This window comes from Helianthus annuus, chromosome 1 (genome assembly GCF_002127325.2).
Source record: "Helianthus annuus cultivar XRQ/B chromosome 1, HanXRQr2.0-SUNRISE, whole genome shotgun sequence".
Lineage (NCBI taxonomy): Eukaryota > Viridiplantae > Streptophyta > Magnoliopsida > Asterales > Asteraceae > Helianthus > Helianthus annuus.
In genome coordinates, this window is record NC_035433.2 from 78144030 (window position 1) to 78165274 (window position 21245).

The 21245-nt window shown below is 38.1% G+C and overlaps 1 long non-coding RNA gene across 1 annotated transcript; it reads right to left on the reverse strand.

Moving 5' to 3' along the window:
- Positions 1 to 211: 211 nt before the first annotated feature.
- On the reverse strand, positions 212 to 778 carry LOC110937498. Its single transcript, XR_002590838.2, has 2 exons — positions 674 to 778; positions 212 to 591 (listed from the first exon to the last, which is right to left on the reverse strand). It is a non-coding gene; the product is annotated as an uncharacterized LOC110937498 (long non-coding RNA).
- Positions 779 to 21245: the final 20467 nt, after the last annotated feature.

Here is a 21245-nt window from a genome sequence, read left to right on the forward strand (position 1 = left end):
TTCTTATAAAATTATTATTTATTTTTTATTATAGCACTTTTGGCCATTCATATCTGTTGTAAGCAGTTGAATCTTTTGGACTTGAGCCTGAGTTGAAATTGGCGTAACTGTAGTAATGATCGAGTATGTTATAGAGCAAAAAACAAGAACAAGAATCACCTGTTGTTTTTTCCTAAATGGTTTTAACACTTAGAAAATGTTAATCACTTCATTTTAAACACTCTACACATATTTATAAATAAAAATGTGGGTCAACTTAATTTATAATTTAAGTTGCTAAAACAAAGATCGATACAATTACAATTTAATTTCACACTTATGATAAGAAGGCATCTATTACACGAGTATAGTATTCGCTCAAACATCACAGGCAGAAGACACTGTTGTCAATGGGCTAGAGAGAAATTAGGAGAAGCACCCGTGTCCGGAAAACACCTGCGGGGCAGGCAGCAGATGATGAACTATACACATGCAACCTGATCATGCATCCAGATCATGCATCCAGATCGGTGCTTCTGTTGATCCTTGTCACAACGCCTATGAACGATCAACATGTTATCAACAACTAAAATGGTTTCTTTCTTCAGTTCCCTGCAGCAGACAATTATAATATTACTCAAAAACAGTATAAACAAAGATAGATGAGACCAAACAAGAATTAAGGAATACTTACCATTGAATTCCAACGCTGTTTTCGTCTAACATTGGCAATGGGGCGATGCCCTGTAGGATTACAGACGGTTGCAGGAGCGGCGCTATAGACCAATAAGATACGTCTGATGAAAAGAATGAATAACTAATTAGGGTTTAAAGTTTAATTTATAAGTGTGGCTGAGGTGAGATTTTCAGATTTAACCCCTCGGTTTTACTCTCTGTCTATTAATTACCCAATTCATTTTGTAATTTATAACAGAGGAATTATATTTAGTTATGCAAAGTTTCGCCATTTCTTAATCTAGTCCATTTATTGTTTCTTTTTTTGTGGTTATCATGTCTCCTAGCACTACTAGAGAATTGGCTTTTTCCACCGTATTTTCTCGGTCGTAAAACACAGGTAATTGCGCTTTTGCTACCGTTTTACTACCAAAATTTCGTAGGAAAAGCACATGTAGCAATTGGTCTATTCTGACCTATTTGCTACTAGTTTGTCACCATTTTGCTATCTCCTTTTGCCACCATTTTTGTCAACATTTTGCTACCGCTTTATCTTTTTGTCACTATTTTGCTACCTCTTTTTATCACTCTTGCTTTTGTCACCATTTAGATACCGTTATGTCACCATTTTGCTACCGTTTTTCACCATTTATACCTATTTTTATATATGCTTTATACCTTGCTATTGCTATTTCATTGCTATTTATATTTCTTTAAAGAACTTAAAAATGTAATCAGAGTAAAAAACATTCACGTATCCTCATAATAAACATCCAAATTAAAAGAGCAAATAACCTAAATTAAGACATTCAAATCCAAACGTTCAAACTAAAAGTGTTTATAACTATTTTTAACTGAAACTTCAATGTTTAACATCCTAACGAGCATAACATATTTCTCCACTTTATCTTTCTCGGTCAAGAATTGTCATTCGTATGCTGCAAAAACAGTAAAAGGTTACAATTTTTATGGATTAGGCAGAGATATAAAAAATACACCATGCGTTCTCAAAGGATTACCATCAAGTAGTAACACTTGATTGAATACTAGGTTCTAGTAAACGCGACAAAATCCAACTTCCAACATTAGGACTCAGTCTGCTAAAAAGCCAACGGATTATGTGCAAAAAGAGGGTGTTATAACAGACCCAACCAGATATAATTCTGTGTGCAAATTAAGATTTAGTAACATGTATTTCACAAAATTCGAATTCGTTTCAAACACACATCTATGTATATAAAGGATTAGTTAAGACATGTATGGGATTTGACACGATTAGGTTAAATTTTATTAATTTACATAGCAATATGTTATTTGTTGGGCGATTACATACATGTGTTAGGTGGAGATACGAGCGCATTACTCTAGCAACTACCATGAAATAGGTATGTTGCCATTTCTCTTTTTCTTTATAGATTATAAGATTTCAATTTAGATATGCTCAAGATCCGTGTTTTCATCCTTAGAGTGATAGCATGTAAATATTGCATAGTCAAATTTGAAATTTTCCGCTTTTTCCAAGAATTCAAGCTACATTAACATGATTGTAATATGTTCATGATGTGTTTTCGTTGCCATAAAAAACACATAAAATATATATTTAAGATTTCGTTGCCATAACCAAGGTTTTCTTGCGAAATATGTAACGCTGGTTTTGAGTCATGTTACGTCTTTATGATGTACACATGAAGTTTTTAAAGGGGTTGGTAAGGAGACATCATGTATGTCTATTCAACCCATTTCTTCTTTAGAAACCCTAGAATCAAACACATCTTCTACTTCTAAAAAATGGAAAAATATTTATAAAGCTAGATAGAAAAAATGTTGACGGTTCAACCTAGCCTCTGTTTCGCGAATATCTTCATTTCTTTTAAACCATACCATATTAAATATCTTCAGAAAATAGATACATACATTCTGAGTTTAGATCCTTTTCCTTATTCAGGAAACCCTAATAACAAGCGCTCCTTATACTTAAAAAAGAAAAGAAATGAAAAATGTCATCTATTTTAAATGATCTTCATTAATACTAATAGGCTAGGAGATAAATAGCAATTTAGCCATAGGCTGATGAATGCGCTCCATTTCTAGCTTCCACTATTCTTACATCCTTAAATCTTATTTTCACATCCTTGTTCACTCTATCTCTCTCTATATATCTATGTATGTATAGAGAGAGACAGAGGAGAGGGGTGTCAGAATATTGACTCCCTTCTATTAAAGATAATTGGGTTTTAGTCTGTGAAATCCATTTGTTTTTTATCTTTCTTTTCCTCTTTTCTTTATCAATATCTAATTATATATATAAGAAATTGTCCTTGTAGGTCCTTTTAAAGATCTTATAATACCTATAGCTTGCTGTTTAGTGCATAAACAAGTGCGGAATCCAAGTTTATACACAAACCGAAGAAAGAACACGATCAATAACAATAGAATATCACTTTAAAGATTCCGGTTCCTTGTATTGATTTCAGCAGAGTAACAGTATATGAATACACAAAATACGCTCCAAGTCTCTGAAATGTGCTCTCTGACATTCAAAATGGACAACTGCTGTATTTATACAAACACATATAGCAGATCCAACGAAGGTGATATGATGTTATGTGAAGGTGGAGAAGATCACACGAAGGTCCACATTTGCAACAACATATCTGACGAAGGTTGCCAGATACACACACATGAAGGTCCACCTTCGTTGTTTAATACAGGCGAATGTCCACATTCGTCTATACAAAGGTCACAAATGGACCTTTGGATGTTCACATTTGTTCACCTTCGTTTACAATCAATGTTTAACACAATAACAATTTGTTTTCCAAGTCAAGACAAGAGGATGTCTTGACTTGGTCAACTTACATCATAACAAGCATAAACAAAGACTTAGACCGTATTATTATAAAACGTTAAAGTTACAAGCTACATGCACAAAATGTATCAACAAACTCCCCCTTGGCTGCAACTTGTGGTCTTTGGTCTTCTTTTCTTTCATTCTTCCAATAACCTTGTTGAGCTTCGGTCCATGTACTTCTTGAGTTGATTCCATATTAAAAGCATATTCGAACAACCTTTCGAAACTTCATCGCCTGAAAGATATATCTTTGTCTTCGTAAAAGATTTCGTTGCTGAATAGCGTCTGGATGTCACCCAGATACATGTTTACGATCCATATTGAATCCAACATTCAAAAATTTGGCGTATAGATAATCACACCTCACTTGTGTCGGAATTATATCACCACAACTTCTTTTTCCCAAGAAATCCTGTTTCATCTTCAATAGCGGGATCTTCTTCATTATCTTTGGAGGCACATATGTCACACCCCCAAAATACCACCTAGGGAGTGTCCCTGTCAGGCGTGTGACAAACCAATAACGAGCCACTAATCATATTGAACCAATCACAAGTGTTGAATAAAATCATCAATTATTCTGAAAATACCGTCAATAAGTTTAAATGAAAACCAACATGTTCAGCGGAAGCAAATGAAAGAAAACATAGTTAACTGTTTCAAATTAAATGTATGTAATCAATAAACTCATCATTCGTATCCAATCAACACGACCCATGAATTCTCCAGCTACTTCAGACAGCAAGTTCTAAATCCACATAATCTAACAACCTGCGAGCATGCAACAAGTGTATCAGACAACGCTGGTGAGTTCATAGTTTTATGAAAACGTTGATTACCAAGTGTTTAGTTAATCCATTGAATTTACAACCCGAAAGTAATGTTGATAATACCCCGAATACAAGACGGCTTCTGATTATTTTGCCCTTTCTCCAATGCTCCTATCAAAGCATTGGTCATGACTAGGTCATTAGTTCAACACCCGTCCTCCCAGGTACGGAGTGAGGTTGCCAAACCTAAGCAGCGCTACTAACTAATACCATGTTACCTCCCCGGTAGCCAAACAACACGGAGGGACTTTAAAGGTGATAGGAAGAGTATATTATCCAACATTCCCGTTTTTACCCAAAAGACTTATCCTTCCCCGGGATACCCACTGACTGTCCCAACCACCGGGACGCATGCTCAAGAGATGAACTTACCTTCGGTTTGCTCGGTTAGACTAAATGCTTGTTTAACAGTTGATCAATCAAACTCTATCGTGGTTATCAAAGACAGTCACTTCATGAATTTACAATTTTCGTATCTTGACACACGTATTGCTCAAGTAGTAAACAACCAATCACATAACATCACGTATGTCATACAAGCATCCAAGTCGTAGTACATTTACGATACAAGTTCACATAATACACTATTCGCATTCGGATCACGAGTGGTTTCGTATCGCAAGTTTTACAGCCTAAACAACGCTTGACATGTCACACCCCTAATTTCCACGTGTCACCGGTGGGCCCGGTGGGGGAGTATCGTGACGTAGTTGATATTATCATAGTTAAACAACACAAATTATAAATGCACAGCGGAAGCAAAAAGATAGATTTATTTCAACCAACAAGTATCGTGACGTAGTTGATATTATCATAGTTAAACAACACGAATTATAAATGCACAGCAGAAGCAAAAAGATAGATTTATTTCAACCAACAAATTGTAATATCCAAGTATCACAAGTAGTCGAAACAGATCCACAGGCGGATCAAAATAAAAAGGAGAATTGATCAACAGATTCATTGCATCCAAGCTTGCGAGACTCTAAACTATGCTAAGAAGAGGCCAGCCTATTTCGTGTAGAACCTGCACTTAATCTTTTTGGTGAAAAATACGTCAGTTTACACTGGTAAATACAATTTAACTGACTCATTTTGAAAACATTTTAAAAATTGATTTGAATGCACATGGCACAAAACTTTTTATAACTTGGGATAATTAATCAAATTTAAACTTGTAAAAGAATTACATGTTTGTTATGCGTTTAGTCGCCCGGTTCGTGCCGGGTTTAAGATTAATAGACACACCACATAGTATAAACCCGCGGCGGGAATCCAGCTGGTATACCTTAATAATTATGGACACACTGTCGGGTGTACGCCTACACCCGCGTGTCAAGGTCGTGGCCATTTCATGAATGATGCCAAGGATATCCGGGACATGGTCATTAAACTCCCAAAGGCATAAAACAAACAAAACAAATTTTTAAACGGGTCATCTTGATAATACTTAACCACTAATCGATTAAGGTCAAATGCCAGACCAAGCGGTATTTTATATACCGTACCCCAAGGCCGTATAAGGGAAAATAAGTTAAAAGTATTTACCTGAGCAAGTACAAACCACAACAAGCAAGTGCAAGTTTCTTTTACTGGATCTCCTATTCTGGAACGAAGGTTTATAATAACCTATTAGAATCCTAACGGGTCTTTAATTTAGCCTAAGCTTAGACCGGTTAGTTTTCAAGGATGAATACGGTTCAATCGCATGAAAGGCGAAAACCGGTTTAGAATGTTGTTTTTGACCCGACGAGCTTGCATGCTTATTTAATATGGGTAACATAATCACATTTTGGATTTTGAGATAATAAAGATGTGGTTTGACCCGTTTCGGCTAGAATGTGTAAACTAGTTACATAAGCCGATCCGAACGCGAAAGTGCGTAACGGGTAACCATATGAATCATATACAAGTTTACTAAGTTAATATGCCTTGAACATGTTGTGATATCAGCAAGATACCTTCCATTATGCCCCAAATGGTTTTAAACCCAAACTATGCCTCGAAAGGGTATTTTAGTCATTTTAAAGGGTATAAAAGAGTTAAACTAGTAACCTGAGTTACATATCTGAATAAATCAGTAATTATACTTAATTTATTATGTTATAATAGTAGGGTATCATATATATGTGAAATTTATTAATTATAACCATCCTATGCACCGAAAGGGCATTTTGGTAATTTCACATAAGCCTAAAAGGTCAAAACTGGAATCCTGAGTTTAAAACATTAGTTTACTGTTATAATAAAAAAGTTTACTGAATATATCAGTAGGTATTGACCTTTATACATATAAACTAGTTTTGATACATACTTTGTCGTAAAAATGCCTAAAAAGGCGATTTGGAGCCATTTCCGAGTTTTGAAAGAAAAGCTGATATTTTTATAATTCCAGAATGCTCAAAATAATATATTTATCATATTGAATCAGTAGAAAAAGGTTTGAGGTCAAAAGGATTTATAAAACTCATTTTATAGCCAAAAAGGGCAAAACCGACAATAGCCGAACCAAGCTTAAAACTCTAAGTTATGCTCAGCCTAAAAATAAATAAAAATCTCTAAAAATCCCAAAATATTATTATATGTCAGTAGGTATAAAGTTTGATATCAAAATTCGGATTTAGATAGGCTATGTGCTAATTATGCTAATTAATTACTAAGAAAGCTTCTAATTACGCTAATGAGCATAACTCTTGATCTAGACCTCAAACTGATGTCAAATTTTAGGTGCAAGCTAATAAATCAGTAACTAAGATATCTACTCTTTTACATTTTTAAAAATCATACTTTAAGGTCATTTGCGCATAATGGTCAACATATAAGCATTTAACGGAAACATGCATGTGAATCGGATATCTAATGAACCAAGTTGTATAATCACAGAGGGTTATACTAACATGTAAATAGGTCCAAAAGAAGCTCTAAGGCAATCCTAAACTTGGCTTAAACGGGCCAGAACTAAAAGTCAAAGCGAAAGTCAAACTATGCGACTTTCGGTTCCAAACCAGGTCTAAACTGAAAATTGTCGAGTTGAACATGTTTAGACACGTTCTTACATTAATTACCAAGTTATATTAATGATCAAACAGGTTGCATATATCCTACATTGCTAATTATGTATTAATTTGAATTTAAGCATTCTGTTGACTTTTTAAAGTAAGCTTTGACTCGACAATTAACATAGTTAGAGTGGAAATCTGGAAATACCCTTTTAAGGGTTTATTACCCACATAATTGCCTACTCAAAGGTATTTTCTAATTCGTGATTTGACTGAACAAATTTTAATTAATCACGAAGTCAAACCTTAATTACGATGGTTTGACTTTTAACTAATTAACTAAGCTAAAACGGATTAAGGGAGGTTAAGGACACTTACAAGAGTCCTAATTACTGCTAGAGATCACTAGGAAGTTGGCTTGATGTCCAGAGAGCTCCAGAGAAGTGTCTTGAGTGATAGTGAAAATGAGCAAGTCCAATGTCACAACTCCTTCTCTTTATATAGTGAACTAGGGCGCTCAAGATCAAGCCAAGATAGTCTAGGATGGTTACAAGATCACCCCAGGTGTCCCTAAGATGCTATATACTGCTTATCATGCCCCTGATTTCGAAAACCACAATGCTAAGGTGGTGCAACAGGCTGAACAGGAAGCTGTCCATTTTCTGCTGCCAGCGACAGGCTTACGGACCGTAAGCCTAAGCTCTTGCGGTCCGTATGCGGCTCTTACAAACCGTATGCTTGAACGATTGCGGTCCGTAACCGACCCTTGCTGAAATCGCCCAGATAGGCACCTTACGGACCGTAAGCTTAAAGCCATACGGTCTGTAACCGATGGCCAGAAACTAAAAATCTTGCAAATTTCCAAGTGTTGACCATGCAATTGTGTAGTGTCGAATTCTCATGCTTTTACTGCAGTGTAGGGACCATTATATGAGACCTTGCATGCTTTGCATGCCCTTATATCACTTTGGCTTTTTATCCCAAGCTTTGGAAATGTCGGAAATGTAATAGACATGAATTTGTTCAAATCCAATTCTTTTTAAATTAAAATCCAACTTCCGAATGTCATAGCAATATCTTTAAAAATCTAATTTTTCCATATAAAAATGGAATTTTATTTATTTAGAACAACCGTTTATATATCAGATGAACGATTCGGGGATCTTGGGATTTATAACTTGGGTCGATCAGAGGTATTTTAATAACATGTCGCCCTTGGGCCGTTCAGAGGTATTTTAATAACATGACGCCCTTTTTAAATCCTACCATACATCCTTATTTGATCCGGGTTCCTGACACGTTTGTCTCACATGACACGTGTCTTTATTTTATTGGACAGGAACTTTCGAGGTGTTACATCCTCACCCCCTTAAAAGAAATCTCGACCTCGAGATTTATGAAAACAATTGAGGGTATTTCTCTTTCATTGTGGACTCTAACTCCCACGTATATTCGGGACCTCTGCGGGCATCCCATTTGACCTTGACAATAGGCACATGCTTCCTTCAAAGCTTCTTTACCTGTCGGTCCTCAATCGACACAGGTTTTTCCACAAATTTCAAGCTCTCATCTATGTGCACATCTGTGTGTGGTATGACTAGTGATCCATCAGCTAGACATTTCTTCAGATTGCAGACGTGGAATACGTCGTGAATACCACTGAGCTATTCTGGTAAGTTTAACTTATAAGCCACTGATCCTACACATTCGATGATCTCGAAGGGTCCTATATACCTTCGGCTTAACTTACCTTTCTTGCCAAATCGCATCACCCCTTTCCAGGGTGATACTTTAAGCAAAACTTTATCGCCAACCTCAAACTTGAGAGGTTTTCGCCTTTTATCAGTATAGCTCTTCTGCCTATCCCGAGCAGCTTTCAGGCGGTCACGAATCTGGACAATCTTGTCCGTTGTCTCAAAGACTATATCAGGATCTGATAGTTGAGTGTCTCCTAATTCTGCCCAACAGATAGGCGTTCTGCACTTTCTACCATATAATGCCTCAAAAGGCGCAGCCTGAATGCTGGTATGATAGCTATTGTTGTAGGAGAACTCGACCAAAGGTAGGTGCTTATCCCAGCTACCTCCTAAATCAATCACACATGCACGAAGCATGTCTTCCAGAGTTTGTATGGTACGCTCACTCTGCCCATCCGTCTGAGGATGGTAAGCCGTACTGAAGTTTAAGTGCGTGCCCTAAGACTGTTGGAAACTTTTCCAAAAGTGTGACGTGCATCTGGTATCTCTGTCAGAGATAATAGCCACTGGTACTCCATGTAGCGACACAATCTTATCAACGTACAGTTGGGCTAACATGTCGGAGCTATAAGTTTCTTTAATGGGTAGGAAATGTGCTGACTTAGTCAGTCTATCAACTATGACCCATATAGTATCATTCCCTTTCTTTGTCTTTGGCAATTTGGTGATGAAATCCATCGTCACCATTTCCCATTTCCAAGTGGGAATTTCAGGCTGTTGTAGCAAACCTGACGGCTTCTGATGTTCAGCCTTGACTTGAGCACACATCATACATTTAGCTACATAAGCAGCTATAGACTTCTTCAAGGCTATCCACCAGTAGTTTGCCTTCACATCTTGGTACATCTTATCAGCTCCAGGATGAACGGAATATTTGGAACTGTGGGCTTCCTTGAGGATAACATCCCGAAGTCCTCCATAAACAGGAACCCATATCCTTCCATTTAACCTTAAAATTCCGTCTTTACCATAGGATAACTGTTCTTCAGTTACTCCAAACTTTTCCTCAGGATAATTAGCTTCTAGCACAGCTTCCTTCTGTGAAGCTAACAACCTTTCATTCAAGCTATTCTTGATTTCAATGCTCTTGGCATTGGTCCTTATCGGCTTTACTCTTTCTTTTCTGCTCAAGGCATCTGCGACTACATTAGCCTTTCCTGGATGGTATCTTATCTCACAATCATAATCATTCAAAGTTTCCATCCAGCGTCGCTGCCTCATGTTCAAATCCTTCTGATTGAACAGATGTTGAAGGCTCTTATGATCAGAATAGATCACACACTTGGTTCCATACAAGTAATGCCTCCATAGCTTAAGTACAAATACAACGGCACCCAGTTCCAAATCGTGGGTGGTGTAGTTCTTCTCATGCACTTTTAATTGTCGCGAAGCATTGGCAATGACCTTGCCTTTTTGCATAAGTACACACCCCATTCCGGTGTGTGATGCATCACAATATAGTACAAATTCTTCAATTCCTTCAGGTAACGTCAGCACTGGAGCGTTGCTCAACTTCTGCTTCAAAATATCGAAGGATTCTTGCTGCTTAGGCACCCAGTTAAACTTGCTATTCTTGCGAGTGTGAAGAGTCAGGGGTGCTGCAATTCATGAGAAGTTCTCGATAAAGCGTCTGTAGTATCCTGCCAATCCTAAGAAACTCCGAATCTCCGTAGGCGTCTTCGGCTCTTGCCAGTTCATGACAGCTTCAACCTTAGCGGGATCTACTTGGATACCGCGCTCACTCACAACATGTCCAAGAAATTGGACTTCTCGAAGCCAGAACTCACACTTAGAAAATTTGGCATAGAGCTTTTCTTGTCGAAGCAGTTTCAGAATGCAACGAAGATGCTTCTTGTGGTCAGCTTGATTCTTCGAGTAGATGAGAATGTCGTCAATAAAGACGATGACAAATTTATCCAGATAAGCCTTGCACACGCGATTCATGAGATCCATGAATGCGGCAGGTGCGTTAGTGAGCCCAAAAGGCATCACTAGGAACTCGTAATGATCGTAACGAGTCCTAAACGCAGTTTTGTGTACATCTTCATCCTTGACCTTCAATTGATGGTAGCCTGACCTTAGATCGATCTTAGAAAAGTAGCTCGCTCCTTGAAGCTGGTCGAACATATCGTCGATCCTGGGCAAAGGATACCTATTCTTTATAGTGACCTTATTAAGCTCACGGTAATCGATGCATAAACGCATCGAACCATCTTTCTTCTTGACGAACAAGATTGGCGCTCCCCATGGAGATGAACTAGGTCTAATAAAACCTTTGGCTAGCAGATCATCTAGATGCGTCCTCAATTCCTTCATCTCTGTTTGTGCTAATCTATAAGGCGCTCTTGCAATAGGTGCAGCTCCTGGAATGATGTCAATTCTGAATTCCACTTGTCTATCTGGTGGCAAACCAGGCAGTTCTTCTAGGAAAACTTCGGGGTATTCAGAAATAACGGGGATATCTTCAACCTTGGGCTTCTGCTCATCAATGGTCACCTGTGCCATATAAATGACACAGCCCTTCTTCAAACATCTGGATGCCTTTAGCATAGTCACTTGCTCAGGCAATCCATGTTGAGTATCTCCTTGAATGGTAAGTGGTTCACCAGACGGGGTCTTGATCACCACTTGCCTCTTGTTGCACACAATCTGGGCTTGGTTATGCGATAACCAATCCATACCTATTACTACATCGAAACCGGCTAACTTAAACGGAAGGAGGGATAAGGGAAAAGAGTGGTTCCTAATGGATATGACACATCCATCTAACACAGTCGAAACTGTTTCCATGGTCCCATCAGCTAATTCCACTTCATATTTCACACTTAAGGTTTTAACAGGCAATCTTAGCAACTCACAAAACTTATTATCTACAAAGGAATTATCTGCTCCAGAATCAAACAATACTCTTGCGAAAACATCATTAATGAGAAACGTACCGGTTATAACATTGTCATTCTGGATGGCCTCCTGAGCATTCATTTGAAAGACCCTGGCGTTGGTCTTTTTCCCTTCCTCAGCTTTCTTTGCCAGTTTTGGGCAGTTGGTCTTGATATGCCCTTTTTCATTGCAACTATAGCAAGTTGCATCCTTCAGCTTTTTGCAATCAAGGGTCCTGTGCTCAGAGGACTTGCAAATTCCACATGCCTTCGGCTGGGATTGGGATTTCTGCTCATACCTGCACCTCCCAAAATGGTGCTTCTTGCAAATCTTGCACTTGGGTCTACCACCCGATTGTTGATCACCTTTCTTAGATCCTGACCCCTTTTTGTGATCCTAATTTCCCTTATGCTTCTTGCTCGACCGACGGGAATTATCATCCTCACGTTTCCTTTTCTCCGCATCCGTATTTCTCAGTGATCTCTGTCTCACTGCGTCCAGTGTGAGGGACAAAGATATATCAGCTGCGGATCTAAATGTAGCGGGCCGAGAGGCCTTCACGCTTGCCTTTATTTCTGGGGCCAAACCCCCAATGAAACGTGCAATTCTCATGGGTTCCGGGGTCACTAGGTAAGGAACCAACCTTGACATAGTATTAAAACTTGTGAGATAAGCCTGGCAATCCAGGTTCTTCATGACCAGAGACAGAAAGTCAGACTCTATCTTTTCAACCTCATGCTGAGGGCAGTAATTTTCTTTGATAAGAGCAACAAATTGCTCCCAAGACATGTTGTACAATGGAACTTTTCCAGAAGCTTGAATCAATGATCTCCACCATGCTAGGGCTTCACCCTTAAATGACTGGGATACAAACTTTACAATGTCTCTTTCAGCACAACCACTAATGTCCACAACAGTGTCCATTTCATCCAGCCAAGTCATGCAATCCACAGCGCCCTTCTCCCTAGTAAAATCTCGGGGCTTGCATGAAACAAAGTACTTGTATGTGCATCCTTTAGCGTGAGGTGCATTATCGAACACTATCTTCTTAGGGTGAACTCTGTTCTCATTTGAAGAATGTTGATCTTCATCTTTCTTAGACTCATCCTTCTTAGACTTAAGTGGGGTAGGTGGTGGTTTATTGTGAGCCTCAGAATGGGTCTTAGGCTTAGAATGTGGTGTAGACAAGGTTCTACTTTGGGTCCCAGAGGACTCACTGTTCTGCCTATCCAAAGCTTTTGTGACAGCATTATCCACTAGTGCTTGCAGCTCCGCACCAGTTAACTGTATTCTAGCGTTATCGTGGTTTTCCACCGGATGACTTTTCGCTTCATCCGACCCAGCCATGTAGCTTCAATTGCTACATATAAAAATAATGGGCAATGTTTTATTTAAGAGCTTTTACATTATTTTATATTCCATTAACCATTGTTTTAAATTGCCATTTTAGGTTAATTTGCTACAATTTTAGGATCTTTATCATTGCCCTAAATTTTAAATTAATAATAGCACATAAGGCCTAGTCACAAGGACAAGGACAATTTAATCTCATTATAAACCAGGATTTTATAGTATCCAAGTATTTAGGTTTGAACCACAGTTCATCACCTTTTCTTGACAGGGAGTCGTAAGCTACCACTGTCCTTAGTTCCGGAGGACATTTAATTATTGCCCGCAGGCACTTCGCCTTTAAGGGGCGGTTATATAATTAAGGGAATTTAAATTAACCCTTTTTAAAAGATGGCCTGTGTGACTTTACTGATTCACAGTTTGCCAAGAATGTTAATATACTCAGAGATGTTAACAAAATTTGGAATCCTTTGGACAGGTTCTACCGTCTTGGCCATGTCTACAATGACACGTGGCTAGGTTTTTCCCCCAAGATTCTTTTAATAATTAAAGCAGAGCAATCCTAATTTGAGATGTTAAATTGGATCTAAATCTAATTATGGAACTACCATCTTGGCCTTGTCTTAAGATGCCATATGGCTAGGTCTTGTCCTTTTTTAGGTTTTTGCCATTTTAATATAATGGTAGATCTTTTAATAAAAAGTTAATTTCATTTATGTTATATTTCATGATTATGCATATAATAATTAATAAGCACAAATGAAAATTTTAAATTAAACATGTCATTAAGATTTAAACAGTACATCTTGCCCTAAAAGGGACTTCTACAAAAATAACATGCCCACGCAGGGGCGAAAAACAAACAAATAAACCCGCGCAAGGGTCAAGTAAAAGACATGCCCACGTAGGGGCAGAATAAAAAAATACAAGCCCACGCAGGGGCTGAGTACAGAAACAAAAAGTCCGCACAGGGACTGATTACAACTAAACAAATGAACAACAAAGGTCTTTAATGACCCCTTCTCTTGGACTTCCCTTTGAGTAGGTCTGACAGACCCTTGAAGAAGCCTCGGTTGTTCTCCCGTACCGTTCGAATTTCCTCTTCACAGTGGCCCAATCTATCGAGGACCTCTTGTTGGCGCTCCGACGGGATCAGCTGCGGCTGCGGCGGCTGATACAGAGGTTGAGGAGGTGGCGGACGCTGGTACCCATAAGTTGGGTAACCAGTGGTCCAAAGACCACCATAGGGTCCCTCTGGGTGACAAGCATTGTAGTCCCATGCCTCCTGGTATAGGTCCACATTGGCATAGTCATAATGGGTATGAGCCGGCTGCTCAAAAGGGTTATACGCCGCTGAACCGGCGTATGCAGGGATTGGGTTATCAAAACCCAATGGTGGCGCCATAGGCGCAGAGTTGATCTCTGGGATGGGGTTTGATGGATCTCCCATCTGCGGTTCTTCTTCTTCTTGGAGTGGCGGATAATGACTGCCACTCGAGGGCTGAGGAGTGCTGATGTGGACTCCTCCTCGCACGGACATCCGTGCGTTTGACCTTCTCCGCCTCGGTGGCTCCAGAGGCGATTGCTGTTCCACTGGTGGTGGTGGTGGTGGCAGAGTGACTGCCACAATCCGAGAATCCTCGGAAGGATCCTGCTGCTGGTAAGGGGACGAATGGTGATAGGGAGTGAAGTACCAGTCAATCTGCCTAAACCTCGCCTCGTAGCTGTCAGGACCACGGTAAGGTGATCCATATCGGAGATTTCGATGGGGTGGTTCGGGGTCCCAGTGGCAGGCTACATGGGATCCGTATCTTCATCCATGTCATTTTCACCCGAGAAGTGATCCTCGGGTCCTAGTGGGTTGAAACCCACGGGTTCTTGAATAAAATTAGCCGGGTTGAACCGGCTTTGGAAGGCAGGGGTAGGGTCACCAAAAGAATGGTGCGAGTTTGACCGCTGCAACGGTATGAAGGAAGGCGGAGGGTGGTCGGGCTCGTTTTCGGATTGCGGCCCGAAAGAATGCAAATAAGATGGTGAGGAACTTAAGGAGACTGATCGCCTCCCGGGTTCAACATAAACCCTCCACGGCTCCTAGGGGCTAGTGCTCATTGCAATCAATGGTGTACGCCGGTGCGAAGGCCCGGCCTCATGGTCATGGCCCGTAACTGGGCCCTTGCCTCGTCCTCTCAAAAACCTTGGCGGCATTTTTAACCTGCAACATGATTAAGATACAACAAAAAATAAATAATAAAATAAAGACCGAATAAAACAAAACAAAACAGAGTTTGTCCTATGTTCTTTGTCTAGACTCGGAACTCAAGGAATGTGCAATTTGTACACTGAGATTAAACACAAAAGGCTAGTGTTTAATTCACTCAGTGTTGGCTCTGATACCAACCTGCCACACCCCTAATTTCCACGTGTCACCGGTGGGGGAGTATCGTGACGTAGTTGATATTATCATAGTTAAACAACACAAATTATAAATGCACAGCGGAAGCAAAAAGATAGATTTATTTCAACCAACAAATTGTAATATCCAAGTATCACAAGTAGTCGAAACAGATCCACAGGCGGATCAAAATAAAAAGAGAATTGTTCAACAGATTCATTGCATCCAAGCTTGCGAGACTCTAAACGATGCTAAGAAGAGGGCAGCCTATTTCGTGTAGAACCTGCACTTAATCTTTTTGGGGAAAAATACGTCAGTTTACACTGGTAAATACAATTTAACTGACTCTTTTTGAAAACATTTTAAAAATTGATTTGAATGCACATGGCACAAAACTTTTTATAACTTGGGATAATTAATTAAATTTAAAATTGTAAAAGAATCACATGTTTGTTATGCGTTTAGTCGCCCGACTCGTGCCGGGTTTAAGATTAGTAGACACACCACATAGTATAAACCCGCGGCGGGAAACCATCGGGTATACCTTAATAATTATGGACACACTGTCGGGTGTATGCCTACACCCGCGTGTCAAGGTCGTGGCCATTTCATGAATGATGCCAAGGATATCCGGGACATGGTCATTAAACTCCCAAAGGCGTAAAACAAACAAAACAAATTTTTAAACGGGTCATCTTGATAATACTTAACCACTAATCGATTAAGGTCAAATGCCCGACCAAGCAGTATTTCATATACCGTACCCCAAGCCCGTATAAGGGAAAATAAGTTAAAAGTATTTACCTGAGCAAGTACAAACCACAACAAGCAAGTGCAAGTTTCTTTTACTGGATCTCCTATTCTGGAACGAAGGTTTATAATAACCTATTAGAATCCTAACGGGTCTTTAATTTAGCCTAAGCTTAGACCGGTTAGTTTTCAAGGATGAATACGGTTCAATCGCATGAAAGGCGAAAACCGGTTTAGAATGTGGTTTTTGACCCGACAAGCTTGCATGCTTATTTAATATGGGTAACATAATCACATTCTGGATTTTGAGATAACAAAGATGTGGTTTGACCCGTTTCGGCTAGAATGTGTAAACTAGTTACATAAGCCGATCCGAACGCGAAAGTGCGTAACGGGTAACCATATGAATCATATACAAGTTTCCTAAGTTAATATGCCTTGAACATGTTGTGATATCAGCAAGATACCTTCCATTATGCCCCAAATGGTTTTAAACCCAAACTATGCCCCGAAAGGGTATTTTAGTCATTTTAAAGGGTATTGCTATGGCTCATTTTCTGAGTATATATATCCTGACTAATATCCCGCTTTTAATTATTTATTTGTGACCAGGATGCTGGATGAGGATATTGCTGACATCCTGGGTGATATCCTGAGGTTGAGTAAATTAAACACGTGCAGGTTAATGGTTGCAAGCTACTAACGGTCATCAGGACTTCTTCTCCTAAAGACTCGGGCGAATTTGTTGTGAGGAAGCCGTTGAACCCGAAAGACTTGGTCCTCAACGTTAGAGTGGGAATATTCGCTGGATCCCGGGAGTTTAGGATAGTTTGTTGCATTATCTTTACAATAAATAGATGGGGGCGGATCAGTTTAAGGCACACAATCTCCACTAACACTCTCGCATACTTTCACTTTCTAGCTCATTGCAAACAACACACTTGTATTCAAATTTCGTTGTAACACTTAGTCGATCCGCACCACATCCTTCATTGTATCCTGATATTTGAAGCAATAGAAGAACAAGGCAGCTGCGATTGTCAGCTCCCGAGGTTTTATGCCGGCGATCTAGATTGATCAAGGGCTTTCCTCGTACATCTCGTGTCATTTACTTTACTTTTTTGCTCATTGTTTGATCACAGATACGACTCTATATCCTGAGCCGTATCCTGAAACTGTTTTTGCTAATAACTCAATTGACATATTTTTGAACACATTCTCTTAGCACACTACCTCACTTAACTAATTTGATCACTTAATTGCTTCGGTAATTTTTGACCAAAACAATTTGGCGCCCACCGTGGGGCAAGTGGTGTTCTCTTTACTAAAATTTTTTGTCAAATCATTAATCAGTTTTCTATTTCAAAACTTTTTGCCACATTGTCCATAATGGCCTCGAGATCAAACATGAGCTCCTCCACTGTGTCTGCAACAACTTCTGCTACTACTGGTCCGGTGCTTCCATCACCTCCTCCAAGGATGCAATCTTCTTCGCAACCTCAGGACATTATCCCTACTCGGAATGTTCAGGGATCTACTCCAATTTTGGCTTCTAATGATGAAATTCTAACCTTATTTGGGAGTGTGCAGGAACAAATGAGGCAGCAACAGGAAACAAACCAGATGCTGTTGAGGGAGATACAACTCCTGAAGTCCGGCTCGAGCAGACCTGCTGAGGATATCGTCACTCCATTACAGCCCAGAGCTTTGAACTTTAGTTCAGCTGTGTATACTGAGGATAATAGGGGGAATATTGTGCCCAGCCTTCCTCAGAATCATACTCCTGAAATACCCTCCTCGGTGGATGTCAACCGTGAGGAGCTCAGGATATGCTTCAGGATATGGGCAGAATCCTCCGACTGGTAACGTATCTAATAATAATAATGCTATTGCCACTAACAGTGTTGGATCTTTGCAGGATACAGCTGTAACGTCAGAATTATCCAGGGAGCTTCAGAAGCTAAAGGATATGATATCCAGTGTACCTGGGGTGGTGCAGCCAATTCCTGAAGTATCCCAGGATAGCCACAGGATATCTCGGTTCGTACGTCCTATATGTGATGCTGAAATCCCAAAAAGATTTCAGACTCCGAACATGAAGCTTTACGACGGAACCACGGATCCTGAAGAGCATATTGCCCAATATAGGGAAAGGTTGGAGATCAACCCTATCCCTCCGGATCTCAAGGAAGCTTGCCTGTGCAAGGGTTTCGGTTCTACTCTGACAGGATCAGTGATACGGTCTAAAACATACATATTTTTTTTATCATTATTCCTACATTTGTGAGTAGCTTTATGGTTGTTTTTTATTAAAATCCACTCGTAATTGATTCAGGGTTGAAGTTTGATGATTTTTAGTGAAAACGAGCAAAATAATATATTCATTTATATAAAGTTAATTATCATCAAAATATTGAATGTACATTAATAAATGGTTTAATGCATTAATGATGATTAAAAACTAAATTATGTCCAAGTATCGTAAGACACCAAAAGAAAGAATGCTTTAACTAAAATTAAATAGATTTTTGATGCTTATTAAGTTCTTGTGATAAATGTAGGTATTATTATTTGTTATGGGATAGGATACAGAAGGAATCTTTGGATGCAATTTGAGGACTTGAGGTGCATACATAAAAAAAGGCTGAATACATCACGTGATAGAAGGTTTTCGCTTTTTTATATTATGCTATACTAGTCTATAAACTCGTGTAATACACGGATTAAATATAAAAAAAATTTAGATTGAATAATATTTTAATTTATAAGTGTTATAAACCCGTGTATTACATACGTAAAATAAAAAAAATATTGTAAATCATACTTCTATATAATCCTGATCACATAGTTAAAAAATATAATATTAGTATAATCTAATTATTGTGTTTTTCCAATTAGTATTAATCTAAGAATGGTTTACTAAAAAAGATCTAATTATTATCTTTTTTTATTTTACGATAATAATTAATAAAATACATTATATTTATCTATAAAACTAACAAAATAGTGCATCCTAATATGGTTATTAACATATTTAAATTAAATTTATTATATTAGTAAGGATAATGATTAAAAAAATATTTTTAAATAAAATGTAAGCCTAAATTGTAAGGTTGAGGGAGAAAATGACGCATGACAATAATTAGAATCTTATATTAAAAGTTAAATAAATAACATTTGATGTTTAGTAAAATTTAAATTAGAGTGACATGTGACATTCAGGGGATCTTTTTGTTAGTAGATTTGTTACTTTATCATCTTTATCAATAATTAATATTTTAACTCATTTTCTTTTAGAAATATATGTGGTTAATCTTAATGAGATGCTATATTATCAAATAATGTAAATATAATAATGCATAAATAATTAAATCGGAGATATTAATAGTAATAAAAAATAATAATAGTTTTGTTATAGATAATAATATACTAACGATTAAAAGACTTTTGATTTTAAAGGATATTCATATTAAATATAGACATATTAAAAAATATATAATGACCTTTTATCGTATGTCATAGAGGTGAAGATAAACTTGTTTAATATGTAAAATCGGTATATTCAAGGGATAAAATAATTTTTATGTCTTTATCTATCATATAATATAATTTAGTAACTCAATTATCATGGTATATCAATTTCTTTTGAGTGAGATGATATATAAATATAATTATTTATTAAGGTGAATAATTAGGTATTATTTATTATGGTTATATGATAAATTACCACATGGCATTTTGACAAAACCCTTTATTATCAGATAATGCCATATGGCATTAAGAGGACTTCTTTATTAGTATTAGATTAGATTCTTGGACAAAAAGACATAGTGGGCCGTAAAAAAAAAAAAATCAAAATCCAGCCATGTATATGTCACGACAACAGTGGGGAAGGTTTGGTAGTTTTTGGGCTTTGAACCTTTTAGGGGATTACTAAAAAACCCTACAAGACATTATATAAATACATAACGGTGGACGTGCAAGGGGGGGGGGGGCACCAATTATAAGATTGTTTTGGCCAATAATCTCGAAAAAGAACAGAAGGCATTTGACGGCAACAACGCTACAAGGAGACGAACAGAAGAAAAAGAGGCAGAATTCTGAAGTGGAGAAGAAGAAAGAGAAGGCTCGCGTTGAAGAACTTGGCATAAAGTTTATTGCTTTTGTTCGGTTAGACGTTGTTTATTATTTTTGGGTTGTTGAAACTTGATATATTAGACATGTTTGCTGAATTTTATAATTGTAAATTTATTTCTGCTTTGTTTTTGAACATGAGTAGCTAAACTTTTATGCTATCTAGGTCGTATTGATGAATATTTTGTGACTTATAACTTTCGGTTTTGGATAATATAATTTTTGGCTTAATGTTTTGGTAAAATATCTTTGTGTTGTTGATGATAATGCGTATGAATGCTTATAGTAATCGGTTTACTTGATTGTTGCTTTGCGTTTTCTCTACGTTTGTTACTTTAGTAGTTTCAGATCTAGGGTTACACGTGATTTTCCATAGACTTTGTGTTAGTGGTATAATCTAGAGGTTTCTTGTCTTAGATAACCCTATAAGCAACCTTGTGAGTCTTTGAAATTAGTGTTTTGCCACTCTTGAGACCGGGAGGAGATAGAGTGTCAATTTGTCTAGTACTTGGGTTTTGGGTAAAGGTGAGACCGGGAGGTGAACCTAGCTTGATTTCCTTAGTTCCTAGCAAATTTGAGTTGTTATCATCAACCCTAGATTACCCCTTCATACTTTAGGGTGTGTTGTGATTAGCGAGACCGGGAGGT